At 46.3% G+C, this 14,011-nt stretch overlaps 1 long non-coding RNA gene across 1 annotated transcript; it reads left to right on the plus strand.

Annotated features, from left to right (window-relative positions):
• The first annotated feature begins 8,029 nt into the window (after window positions 1-8,029).
• LOC138849579 (uncharacterized) lies at window positions 8,030-13,046 on the plus strand. Its single transcript, XR_011388493.1, has 2 exons — window positions 8,030-8,448; window positions 12,881-13,046. It is a non-coding gene; the product is annotated as an uncharacterized lncRNA (long non-coding RNA).
• The last annotated feature ends 965 nt before the right edge of the window (window positions 13,047-14,011 follow it).

Below are 14,011 nucleotides of genomic sequence, written 5' to 3' on the forward strand. Positions count from 1 at the left end.
CTTACCCTTGGTTCACAAGGAGGAGGAACATCACCACAGTGCAGTGTCGTGCAAGCAAGGGGAAGAGAGAAAGGTTCAGAAAGAGGTCAAGGGCACCAGCGGCCGCAGAGATGACTTTGATGAACAGCAGGCCATGGGGGCCCACGAGAAGGCCGCAGAGGCAAAGGCCATTTGAGTTAGCAATGAGGGGGTCACGGGTGACCTTCAGGGGAGACGTTTCGATGAAGCTCTCAGGACGAAGACTGAGTGCTGCTGGGGGCAGAGGCAGTGTGTGGGGAGGAAGTGGATGCACTGCGTCCTTTGGCCCCAGTGAGTTTTCACAGTGCACAATGCCTCCTGGGAGCTGATAGGAGAAAGCCCCTCCCTGGGGAGCAGGGGCTCTGGCAAGGTGGCACTTCCCAGCACAGCCCCACAGGCACAGTTTCCATGCCTCAGGCTGCCGGGGAGCGAGGTTCCAGCAAAGTCTACCAGATTATTTGAAAGCCCTTCGAGGTTGCTCATTTGAGTGAATCCTTTAACTCATGATTTTTTTTTTTTTGTATGAGTAGAAGGAAAAATGAGACTCATAACTCTAATTGCTAATCAATAATTTCTGGGCTTTAAAAACTGTCACTCTGGTTTCAAAGGTTATCTGTATATCCATCCTCCTACCCACCCACCCATTCATTCTCCACCCTGCAGCCCTTCCTCTATTTTTCTTTTTGAGATGTAGTTATTTATTTAAAGTCAGAGTTACAGAGAGACAAAAGGAGAGACAGAGATCTTCCAACCACTGATTCATTTCCTAGATGGCTGCAATGGCTAGAGCTGGGCCAGGCTGAGCCAGGAGCTTCTTCCAGGTCTCCCAGGGGGGTGCAGAAGACCAAGCATTTGGGACACCTCCCACTGCTCTCCCAGGTGCATTAGCAGGGAGTTGGATGGACAGAGGAGCAGCTGGGGCTCAGACCGGCACCCACATGAGATGCCCAGGATTGTTGGCTGTGGCTTCAACTTCTCTGCCACAGCACCGGCCCCAAGATGTAATTTTTAAAGATGGAAATAATTGGGCTTATTTGAGAAAAGGAGAAACTGGAGATCAGAGATTAATGGGGTGGAGAATGTTATACTTGGTTCCAGTTCACCAGGGAGGGTGAAGAGGGGTATACAGGGGAGAGAGATGGGAGGTGCAGTCCAGGAGACACGTGGGCAAAGTCACCTTGGAGAGAAGGGAAAGTTGCCTGGCACTGAGATAGTGATCAAGAGACTAACTCTCTGCAACTCGGACTTTCAAATATGTGTGTGTGTGTGTGTGTGTGTGTGTGTAGGAGTTCTCTTCCCACTCCATGCTCATCTCTAGTTTCCTCACTGCTCTGGGTCTCTTGTTCACTCAGCACCAAGTTTTCCTCAAAGGCGACATCTGTACCAGCTTGCACCTGCCCTGTCACCCCACGGACACTGCTGTCCCCAAGCCTAGCCACTCCCAGTCAGCTCATAATGCCCTCACTTGCTTCTTCCATTTTTATATTCTAGTTGCCTATGTTCTTTCTTGGCTTCCTCAACAGACTAAGTTCATTGGGAGCAAGGTGGTTTCACGGTTGGCTTCTTCCCCAGCAGCTGGTACATTCTCAGCACCTGTCAGATGCCGCATGTGGACTGAACGACAGGATCAGTGCCCTGGTGAATGAACGCTTCCCATCAGTGACCTCTTTTACGTTTGACTCAGTTAACCATGTCCTCCTTTTGAAAAACCATTCTTCCATTAGTTACTCAGACATAGGCTTACTGGTTTTCATTCGAACCTTCTGCTAGTTCTTTTGTGGTTTCTTATCTTTCAGTGGTGCAGTTTCCTAGGGGTGTGTCTGTTCTTTTCTCAACACCAGCTGCTCTACCTGGGGGAGCTCTTGCCCAGCTTCACTCACAGCCTGCCCTTCTTCCCCAGCCCTGGCCTCTCTCTTGCTCTTCAGGCCAAATAAGCATCTCCACTGAACCATCACAGAGGGATTTGGAGTATGAAAACCCCTGAACTCGCAACTCCCGTCTCAGTGAATGCTATAGCTACCCATTGCGTTGTCCAAGGCTCAAACTATGGGAGTTTTCCTAGCTCTCTCCTTTCCCTTCGTCTGCCGCATTGAAACAGACACTCAATTCTGTAATCAGACTCCTGAGGTGGATCTGACAAATGACACAAAGGATCTGACAAATCCCTCTAGTTTTGTTGCTGTCTGGGTGTCATGAGCCAGATGTTAAGTTTGTTGGGGGCTGGACCATGAGTTCTGCTTTTCTTCTTCCTTCCACTCCCCGCCCCCAACACACACACACACATACACTCACACCTGTGTCTGAGCACTTTCATGGACTTGCCATCAGAATCAGGGTATAACAAAGACCAGGCTACAGGCTTTCTAACCGAATGTGAGACACAGCCATCAGCTGCCACCCTGAAGGAGAGAGAGAAGAGATTGAGGAGGCAGGCTCTTCTTCCAAACCTTCCTGCCTCCACCTGAGAAACTTCCCCTTTAAACTGTATCAGAGAGGCCAGCACTGTGGCGTAGTGGGTAAGGCCGCCACCTGCTATGCCGGCATCCATTTGGGCACTGGTTTGAGTCCCGGCTGCTCCACTTCCGATCCAGCTCTCTGTTATGGCCTGGGAAAGCAGTTGAAGATGGCTCAAGTCCTTGGGTGCCTGCACTCCTGTGGGAGACCTGGAGGAGGCTCCTGGCTCCTGGCTTCAGATCGGTACAGCTCCAGACATTGGGGCCAATTTGGGAGTGAACCAGGGGATGGAAGACCAATCTCTCTCTCTCTCTCTCTCTCTCTCTCTTTCTCTCTCTCTGCCTCTCCTTCTTTCTGTGTAACTCTGACTTTCAAGTAAATAAATAAATCTTAAAAAAAGATAAACTGCATCAGAAAATAAAATGGTAAAAATGAGCACTAAAAAAGCATTAAGAGATATTTTGATAGAGGCAAATACAACCACACATTTCACAATCACTTGCTAACTTCCCTGTCGCTGTTTCACTGTACTGTCTGGCAGATGTGACACCTTAGAACTGGTGCATGTTGTCTCTTTGCTAAATCATTTCAAACTGAATTCAGCAAGTTTTGAGCAAAATGAAGCACACACTGCCATGCAGGGCCTGGGAAAGCAGAGAGATGGTGGAGCTGGGACTTGCCCTGCGCAGCAGAATGATCATGGGCACAGGGATGATCTGATTTCTTTCTGTCATTCTTTGAAGAATTATTTTATTATTTATTTGAAAGAGAGAGAGAGAGAGAGAGAGAGAGAGAGAAAGTCTTCCATCTGCTGGTTTACTCCCCTAATGGCTGTAATGACCAGGGCAAAGCCAGGAACCAGGAGCTTCAACCGAGCCTCCCACACAAGTACAGGAGCCCATACACTTTGGCCATCTTCCACTGCCTTCCCAGGTGCATTAGCAGAGAGCTGGATCGCAAGTGGAGCAGCCGGGTTGCAAACTGGTGCCCCTAAGGGATGCCGGCACTGCAGGCGGTGGCTTAACCTGCTGCACCACAGTGCCGGTCCTGGTTCCTGGTTTCTTTTCATCCAGGTGGCTCGTGGGCCTTTAGTAGAGCATTGTCAGTGACAGCGTGATTTGCTCACGGTGATTTTGCTTTATGATGTCTGTCTTTTTCATCTGGGGCGTGAGCTGGGTGCATGTTTCCTTGACGTCACCGGCCTGGGGATGGCTTCTGATACCATTACCTAGTTTGGATTTTTATACTGAAAAGCAAAAGGGAACCATTCAAGGATTTTAACCAGTGGGATGACATCAGATTTAAGTATTAAAAATAATGATTAGCATTTATTAGTTCTTACTATGCTAGGAACATGTGAAATCCTTTATGCTGGTTGTAAACAATTTTGTTGAGTTTTTTCTCAAGCCAAACAAGCAGATTTACTTAGTTTACCACTTTCCCCAACCTCTTTAAGAGACGGATGCTGGAAGGAAGTGCAGGATGGACACATAAGCACCCGCCCCTGACCCCAGATGACCCGAAAGAAAGAAGAAGGGCAAAGTTGTGTTCACGAGGGAGGGAGAAAGCTTTGTTTTCAGAGCATGTTTGCAGGCTCTGAGCCTGGTGCCCATCCTCTTTCTCTCGCAGCTGCCTGGGCCTTTGGAACAGCCACCTTCCCTGGCTGGCCCCCGAGCCTTGGCTCTTATGTTTTCTGGCTCTGTAATTCTGGTGAATTTCTTCAGCATGTCAAACCAAATCAGAGAGAAGATTTTGCACCGCAGACGTATACCTGCTCCAGTTCTGCCATACGGCCCCCTCTGCTGGTTCTCAGGCACATTAAGCTGAGGAAAGAGGGGGCTGGCGTTGTGGTGCAGCAGGTTAAGATACCGCTTGCCATGTTCAAGTCCCTGCTGCTCCACTTCCGATCCAGCTTCTTCTAATGCTCTTGGGAAGGCAGCAGATGATGACCAGGTGCTTGGGTTCCTGCCACCCATGTGGGAGATCACCATGGGAGTTCCTGGCTCCTGGCTCTGGCCTGGCCCAGCCCTGGCTTTTGTGGCTATTGAGGAGTGACCAGTAGATGGAAGATCTCTCTCTCTCTCTCTCTCTCGGTCTCTCCCTCTCTTTTTCCTATGACTTTCCAACAAACAAATAAATATTTTTCAAAAATGTAGGAAGGAGTAAATATTGAGGTTGAGGATCTAGAAATTTTTTCTAACATCCTGGGCATGCATACAGTGACTCAAAGACAGCTGCTTCATTCTGTGACATTTCTGCTTTCCAAGAACATTTTGTCTTGATAATCCATAATTACCATTTTACCTGTCTTCATAACCCCTGAACAACTTTGCCAGGGGACAAAGTCATGTTCCTCCCTCTATCTGCAGCCCAGTGCCCTCATTTCCCAAAGGTTTGCTGGTCCCTTGAACTTAACCAACATTGTACTCTGTTCTTTTATTCCATGTTGTAAAGTTCTCCTTTCTGAGAAGGTTATTCTGAACACCCCAGGTCAGGTCCACCCACAGGGAAATGTAAGGGGAATTTGTAGCAGGTGAATATAAAGCATTAACTTCATCACCTGTAGAGGAGAAGGAAGGAAAATCCATCCCAGGCCACGTCCTCAGAGCCTGTGAGCAACAGGTGCATAGGAAATGATCTTTGCTCCAAAGAAACTAACCATCCGCATAAGTGCACAGGGTGGAAAGGCAAGCCAATAAAATGTTCCTAGGCACGTGGGGGTGGAGCAGACAGCCTGACTTGTGTTCTTGAGTACAGCATGCTTCAGAGACAGGCAATGTCATCATGAAGTGTTGCATCCATCAGACAAACTGCCATGCTTTGGTCCCTGGTCACAGACATTTATACGTGTTCAGATATTATTAAATTCAGGTTTTATGTGTGTGTGGTGGGGAAGAGCCAACTGCCTCTCTGTTTTGGTTAAAGCTCACTAATTGCAAGAGACAGCATTATGTAGCAGATAGAACAAGGGTTCTGGAATGTGACAGATCTGAGTTTGAATTCCAGATGTACTACTTACTAATGATGGCAACTGGAACAGGTACCTAATCTCCTTGAGCTTTGATTTCCTCTTCTAGACACTGAGAATAATGATGTACATCTCAGTGTGTTGAGTAAATACCTAAATGAGATTATATGGGCAAAATTCCTGAACTTTGGCAAACATCCAATCAATACTAGTTCTGTTCTCTTCCTCCTTTTTGTGTGGCTCCTAAAACTGTGCATGTGCTCCACTGTATTCTTTATCACTATTTTTGTAAATTTGTGTTTCTCTCCCTTGCTAGAGTCTTTATTTTTAAGGTTTATTTGTTTATCTGAAAGAGAGGAGAGAGAGAGAGAGGGTTAGAGAGAGGAGGGAAGGAAGGAAGGAAGGAAGGAAGGAAGGAAGGAAGGAAGGAAGGAAGGAAGGACAAAGAAGGAAAGAAAGCAAGCAAGCTTGCTTCCATCTGCTGGTTCATTCCCCAAATAGCCATAATGGCCAGAGCTGATCCAGGTTGAAGACAGGGGTCCAGATCTCTATCCAGGTCTCCCTTGTGCATGGCAGGGACACAAGTCCTTGGGCCATCTTCCATTGCTTTCCCAGGCAAGTTTCCCTATCTAGAGTCTCACAAAATTCATTTTAATTCATCTGTAATCTCAGACAAGTAAGAGAGCCACCCCTAGGGGAGGTGATCATGAATGTTAAATCTCTCAAGTGGATGAAGCTACTGTGGACCATGTGCAGTAGACAGTAAAGGAGCATCTCCTGCCAGCCCAGTGTCTTGCTCTCAGCTCGGGAATCTCTTTTACTTAACACTCTTTGAGTAAAGCAATGGCAACCAACTCTGGTTGACTTAAGCTATCAGGGACTTATGGGAAGGGCGCATTCATGATCTTACAGGAGACCTGTAGCTCCAACCCTGGGCAGCTCAAGCAAATGCAGCCACAGACGCCCCACCCTAGGCACCATCTTGAGACCCACAGCTCCAAATTTGTCCATGTTTGGCTTCATTATTCAAATTTCAGAATCATTGAGAAACCCCATCTTATATTAGGTTTTTTTTTAATGGGAAAAGCACCAAGGACAGACTACAGAGGGAAGCAGTTGGCTGGGACCCTTACAGGGCATGTATCCCCACCAGCTTCTGGCCAGGCATGAGAAGTTTACTGAAATTAAGCTATAAAGTCTGTGTCAGATATCATCTTTTATGGAATACCCTCCTACCTAGCCATGGGATGAAACTGGATCAAGGGAAGCCTCCATGGGGAGTGAGTCCTGAAGCTAGCAAAAATCAGTCCCTTCCTCCCTCTCTCTCGTTCTCTGCCTTCCACAGTTGTCTCTGTGTTGCCCATGGTGTGGCAACCATGGTGGAGATGCTAAGATAGATGGAACAGGATTCTTGCTGTAAAAGAGGTAACTGTTGAACAGAGGTACACAGACATGGAATAACAGCTGGTGAAAATGTTAAGCCATGGAAGTGAGAGGATACAGCATCCAGCAGAAGGGAACGGGATATGATGCGAGGCTGGAGGAAAAAGGCGTGGGTTGGAAGGGGAAGCCAGTGGTCCCTTTCAGAAAAGCTTAAAGAATCATCACCATCTGTGTAGGGGTGGACACTGTCCAGGTCTCTGCTTTACCTGCCCTAACCAGAATAAATGTCCACATATTCCGCCAGCACTTTTCCTAGGCTGGTGTTACTTACACAGAGATAGATGTACACTGTGAACTGGAAGAGCGCCAAGTGGTGTCTTACCCTAACATCTTTTTAGTTGACTAATCTGATGCCTGAGGTTCCCAGATTGATAAGAATGATTGCGTTACGTGACCAGGGAGCTCCATTAGAATGCTAAGGGGTAGGTAGCACCCACAGACACTAACATGTTAGCAAGGACTCATTCCTCTGTCACATTGGCTGCCTTTCAATGAGCTGTGATTTGGATGCAGGGGGAATGAGTCTCAAGTCAAGTGCAATTTGTAGGAAATGAGGATTGAGGAGGCACTGAGGCTTGAAACACTGAGTACTTCACAGGAAGAGGTACCCTGCAGAAGGAAAAAGAGTGAGGGAGCAAGGGATGGAAGGGCGGTGCAGAGAGACAGGGACCAGGAGGGAGGCTAACTCTTCCTAGTTGTGATTAAGGAAGGCAGTGTATTTGGATTGTCTTCAAGGAGTACTGCTAAGGTGTTTTTTAGGTCATATAAGATGCGGGAAAATGCAGGTTAAACAAAGCAAAACTTTCCATTCCTAAAGTTCTGCTCAAACTTAAAGCTGGCATGCCTATAAATTATAATGAAAGTTTGTTTTACATGTTGTGGTTCAGCAAATCCTCACAGTTCTACAAGTAAATGCTATCATTGCAGATAATGTTTTGTAGACTTGAGAAGCAGAGGTTTAGAAGAGGTTAAGAAACTGTGCTAGGAGCATGGCCGAGAAAGCTATGTCACTGCATTCTATTGGGAATTCTTGCTCTGACTCCAGCATGAAACTCTTAACCACTAGAGCTGGGTCATGTCTTGCAGTGGGTAAAGCTGGCAAAGCTCTTTGGTAAAGGGCCAGAGAGTGAATATTTTTGGCTTTGTGGGCAGTATGGTGTGAGTCCTGACGACTCAACTCTGTTGCTGTGGTTGACCCCAGCCATAAGTGACGTGTAAACAGATGGGTGTGGCTAGGTTCCAATAAAGCTTTCTACAGAAACAGGAGGAAGGCCTGTACTAAAGAGCCCAAAAAAGGCAAAAAAAAAAAAAAATACTATGCAGTCAAAATGACCCTTCAAATAACAGTGGTTTCTTGCATGAACTGCCTGTAGCAATATAAGGAACTATCCTAACAATACATGCGGCCCATGGAAACTCAGCAGCAAGGAAATGAATGTTTTTGGGTCTCTTTGCATTTCAGGGGTGGCCTCTTGGTCCTTTGCTGTTGCAGAAAAGTCTCATTTGAAGCAGAAGAAGAGAAATAGAGGACACAGGATTTCTTCACCATCTCCTCTTCCCCACAGGTAAGTGTGGTTGCATTCCAGGAGAAGCAAATGCACACAGGGTGCCATCCCACTATGTGCATGGGGTTGGGGAAGGGAGTGGGGTTACTATTATGTAACCTTTAGCTCCCTTCTGGAAGAGGAGGGTTGATCATTTGTATCAGCCCCTGCCCTCCATTGTCCCCTATGTACCCCTGAGAAACTGTCTCACAAATGTTTAAGGGGAGGTGTTGGAGGATATTCATCGAAGAGATAGACATGCAACAAGTATCCTTCCCTAGGGGCATGGATAAGTAAAATGCGGTGCATGTATGAGGGTGCTTCAAAATATTCGTGCAAAATGATATTAAAAGAGAAGTTTATTTTGGGGCCAGCGTGGTGGTGCTGCAAGTTACGTTTCCACTTGTGATGCAGGCCTCTCCGGTCAGAGTGCAGTTTGAGTCCCAGCTGCTCTACTTCCAATCCAGCTCCCTGCTAGTGTACCTGGGAAAGCAGTGGGTGTTGGCCCAAGTACTTGGTCCCTGCCAGCCTTTTAGGAGACCATGATGGAGTTCCTAGTTCCTGGCTTCAGCCTGGCCCAGACCTACCCCTTGCAGCCATTTGAGGAGTGAACTAGCAGATAGGAAATCTCTCTTCTACCACCAGTGTTACCCTGCTTTTAAAATAAATGAATGCATATCTTTGTTGTTGTTGTTAAAAGAAACTTATGATAGTACAAAATTTTTTGAAATCCATGCATAGTTTTTCATAGTATGCATTTTTCACGAACTTTTTAATGGAATATTACACAGCTGCTAGTAGTTATGGACTGGATGAGCATCTTTGCAGCCCAAGTGGTAGTCCTCCATATGGGCTGTAGTCTAATGCCTATAATCTGTGCAGCTGTGATTGAGTCTTGAGATGGGGAAGAGTAGCCTGGATTTTCCAGGTGGACCCAGTGTCATAACAGCATTCCTATCAAGAGAGGGGCAGTAGGATCAACAATCAGTGCTATTGGGTGTGAGAACAGAGCAAGAGACTGGAGTGAAGCAAGGAAGGAATTGTGACCCAAGGAATTCAAGCGGCCTCAGAACCTCCAGAAAGAACCCATCCTGCCAGTACTTTAACTTGACCTTGGCCTGAGTCCAATGAGGCTGATTTTGAACTTCTGACCTCCATAACTGTAAGACAATACTTTGTTTTATTGCTTGAACCCAAATTTTATGTGCACATTTGTTACAGCAGTAATAAGAAGCTTATCAAAACCTTCAAAGTAGACAGATTTTAAAATCACAGATTTCAGTGAAATACAGATACTTTTCATACACACAGATCCAAGAGCTGGGAGAAGTCTATTCAGGGGAAGAGAATAGAAGTGGGGATTGTAGTAAAGTGAAAAAATAAAATAATTAGAGGGTTTTGTACATGGCAATTAGAATAGTAAGTGTGTTGTATTAAAGACAGAGTAGGATTAACTCCACATCTGAAGTCCCCCATTGCATTCCCCAGATCAAATTAAAAGAGAGATAAAACCTGCATGAAAAGCCTGAGATGGTTCTAGGAAAAGAATGCTAAATATGTAAATCCCTGGCATTTGTGACCACAAAAAGAAAAGGCAGGAAGCACAGTAACATATCATTGGCTGTGAGGAATGGTTTTTGAGTACAGATACAGAGGATACTTGGAAATAAGCACTACTGATGAATTAGATATGCAGATTGAATATTTACATGAAAATCTTTTTTGGGGGGGAGAAGATTAAAAATGACCCAAATTGACTCAAGGACTAGCTTTTAAAAAATCCAATTTAGGGGGCTGGTGTTGTGGTGTAGCAGGTAAAGCTACCGCCTGCAACACCTGCATGGCATAAAGGCATCATTTGGAGTCACGGCTCTCTCCTTCCTATCCAGCTCCATGCTGATGTGCTTGGGAAAACGGCTGAAGATGACCCAAGTCATTGGGCCCCTGCTACTCATGAGTGAGACCCAGAAGAAGCTCCTGGCTCCTGGCTTCGGCCTTGCCCAGCTCCTGCTGGTGTGGCCATTTGGGGAGTGACCCAGCAGGTGGAAGACCTCTCTATCTCCGTCTCTCTTTCTCTCTGTGTAACTCTGAATTTCAAATAAATAAATAAATAATCTTTTTGTTAAAAAAATCCAATTTAGGTGGAAAAACCAAAGAGGAATTTAAAATGTTCTCCACAGCTAATCCTTGTAAAGCTAGATCCAGACTAAGTCCATCAATATTTTCAAAACAGAGATGGTTTCTTTCCTGTTTCATCTATTGCAGAACATGGGAAATGATGGAAACCTTCGATCCTAGCCCTCATGGCAAGTCCAGATAAGATTAGCAGTGTGACAGAGAGGAGTCCCTATTTAGGATTAGGTGGCCTGTTTTCCAAGCACATATGTTCCACTTGTAAAGTGATACACTTGGACGACCCAGCTCGGATCCCTAGCCCTTTGCTTTACAGCTGCATCTGTCAATCAGCTGCTTAATGAGCCTTGCTGTCAGCTCCGCCCTTCACTTTCCCAGCCTTTCTCCACCTTGACTATCGGGTTAGCTCCTGCCTCTCCTCTGCCTGCAGACTCCAGCCCACAGTCTACAGATTCTACAGTTCTACAGATCACAGCTTTGGTCCCCTTCCCCTCACCCTCTCAATCCAAGGCTGACTCACTCTTTGTAACTTTCATGGATTGTGGACCAAGAGGAGGCCAAGGTGACCCCTGAACACAAACGCTGCTCCCTCACTCTCCAAGCTGCCCACCCTGCACTTTTTTTTTTTTACAGGCAAAGTGGACAGTGAGAGAGAGAGACAGAGAGAAAGGTCTTCCTTTTGCCGTTGGTTCACCCTCAATGGCCACCGTGGCCGGCACACTGCGCTGATCCAAAGGCAGGAGCCAGGTGCTTCTCCTGGTCTCCCATGGGGTGCAGGGCCCAACCACTTGGGCCATCCTCCACTGCATTCCCGCGCTATAGCAAAGAGCTGGCCTGGAAGAGGGGCAACCAGGACAGAATCCGGCGCCCCGACCGGGACTAGAACCCGGTGTGCCGGCGCCGCTAGGTGGAGGATTAGCCTATTGAACTGCAGCGCTGGCCTCCACCCTGCACTCTTTACCTCATCCCCTGAACAGCTCTATTTCCATATCAAGGATTCTGTTTCTGCCCATCTGTCCAGCAGTAGCCCAGAGTATCCTCATTTGGTGACTATCAACACCTGCAAGGTTGCAGGCAGCAGTCACAGGGGATTTGAGAATCCTTTTATAAACCAAATCTTGTCTGTAAATTGAAGGTCTCATATGCATATGTGCTGCTATCTTTCAAAATGAACTGTCAGTCTGGGTTCAGTCAAGAGGTAGAAACCACATGTTGTCAAACAGGAGAAATTTAATATAAAGAATCATCGGCCTGCGCCGCGGCTCACTTGGCTAATCCTCTTTTCGCCTGCGGCGCCGGCACCCGGGTTCTAGTTCTGGTTGGGGCGCCCGATTCTGCCCCTGTTGCTCCTCTTCCAGTCCAGCTCTCTGCTGTGGTCTGGGAAGGCAGTGGAGGATGGCCCAGGTCCTTGGGCCCTGCACCTGCATGGGAGACCAGGAGGAAGCACTTGGCTCTTGGCTTTGGATCAGCGCAGCGTGCTGGCCATAGAGGCCATTTGGGGGGTGAACCAGCAGAAGGAAAACCTTTCTCTCTGTCTCTCTTTCTCTCATTGTCTAACTCTGGTTGTTAAAAAAAAAGAATCACCAAACAGTGATAGGAGGATAATGATAAAAATGCGAAGAGAATTTTTAAGGGTATGCCGAGATGAAAGGAGAGTTCCCAGAGAAGAACAACTCAGAAGGAGGGCTTCCTCCCCATGGCTGGGATTCAGGACGTGCTGGAGAAGGTGTGCGTATGGTCCACTAGATGTCACAGAAGGTTGTTCTTTGCAGAAGTAGAACTTGTTCAAGTTGAGAACAAGAGAACTGAAGTTGGTGAGCATAGAGAAAGTTAGGCCACCGCTGGGGATGGGAGGCCTGGAGCACAGGGACAGTACCCGCATTGCAGGGCTATAAGATGGTGGTCACAAGTGCAGGGTTGTGCTGCACAGTCACCAAGGGACCATGGATTGGGTATATGGCAGGAGCAGGGCCATTGGATGACCTTGTACACAGTACTGTGGACCAACTGTGCGGCAGGAGCAAGCAAAAGGAAAATAGAGCCCAGAAGATTCAGAGGAGAATCGCCCTTATTCCTGTAATGTCCTTCTAACAAAGTTTACTGTCATGCTCTTCATAGAGGTAAAACATTTATAGGGTCCAGAATGCTTGTAGAACAGCTACTGAAGGAATTAGAAACAGATTGGCAATAAATTGAAAACTGGGTTAGTACTGTTGGAATTAGAGAAACATAAACTTACTCCAAAGCTCTACTGGTTTCTAGTTTATTTGTCTCTTCAAATATTTCTTAATATATTTTTATTATATTTCCAAATCAACAGAGAGGAGATGACAATCAGCATGAGAGGAGTCTACAAGACATTTTGTTGTTCAACGTGGGTTCTTCTTCTTGGCAAAGTGGGAATTTGCTGCTCCAGAGAGCTTCCCGTCAGAAGCCCCAGGTCATGCTTGCCTGTTGGCCTTGAATAAATTGCCTTCCCCTATCCAGCTGCTGAATGTCTATAACTCTTTTTTCCCCATTCACTTGAGTTTGAGACCTTTGCAAAAATGATGATGGTCACTCTCAACCCCCTCGTGCATCACTTCTTGACCTTTGACCCTCAGGGTGCAATCCACGTTTGCACACTACCTGTCCACTGGTCCAGAAAGCAGCCTGGATTTTTGTTGGTTCAGTTTAGCTTGCTAAATGAGTAAATGAGTCAAAGGCCAGCCACCTCTGCACTGCACATTCATAAAGCATGTGTGGCATAAATTTGCTTTTGCTAATAATAACAGAACTTTTAGATAAGGTTTTCTTTGCATTCCAGTAGCTCTCATTCGCACATGAGTGTTTCTAAAAATAAGTGGTTTCTATTTTTATAACCAAGATCAGTGGTATCTAAGTAACTTAACAATTCTGTGGCATCTGCATGATGGGAAGATTCTGTCATTAGGTTCTACTCACTTTAAAAATCCACGTGTAAACTCTGCATCCGGTTCCAAAGGCTGTAGCACTTGGTCTGGAGGCAAAAACCAAGTCCCATTGCCTCTGAGACCTGAATGACATTTGTCCAGGAAGCAGATGAGAGTTGGGAGCAAGTGAAGGGCGGGGGGCGGGGGGGATAAAGAGCAAAATTGAGTTTCATTTAAAATGAAACAACTAGGTCAGCTGACAGGATGCTAAATGAGCCAGCTCACTTTGCAGGTTAAAATTTCAACTTAAACTCAACTTTTCGGCAGAAGGCAACTCTGGGATACAAATTGTGAAACCTGCAATGATGATGTGATACTTTAATTTGGTTAGCATGCAAGACAATATAAGTCAGTACAACTTTTGGCTGACACAAATAAGGAGTTAGACCCCAGTGCACAGATGCTTTCCCATGAGCCACTTGTTTTTGGTTTTAATAAGGCTTCATCTCTTCAAGCCAATTACCGGTAAATTCTTCTACTAGTTTAATGCTAGAAAGCAA

Source organism: Oryctolagus cuniculus, chromosome 5 (assembly GCF_964237555.1).
Source record: "Oryctolagus cuniculus chromosome 5, mOryCun1.1, whole genome shotgun sequence".
In the NCBI taxonomy this organism is placed as follows: domain Eukaryota; kingdom Metazoa; phylum Chordata; class Mammalia; order Lagomorpha; family Leporidae; genus Oryctolagus; species Oryctolagus cuniculus.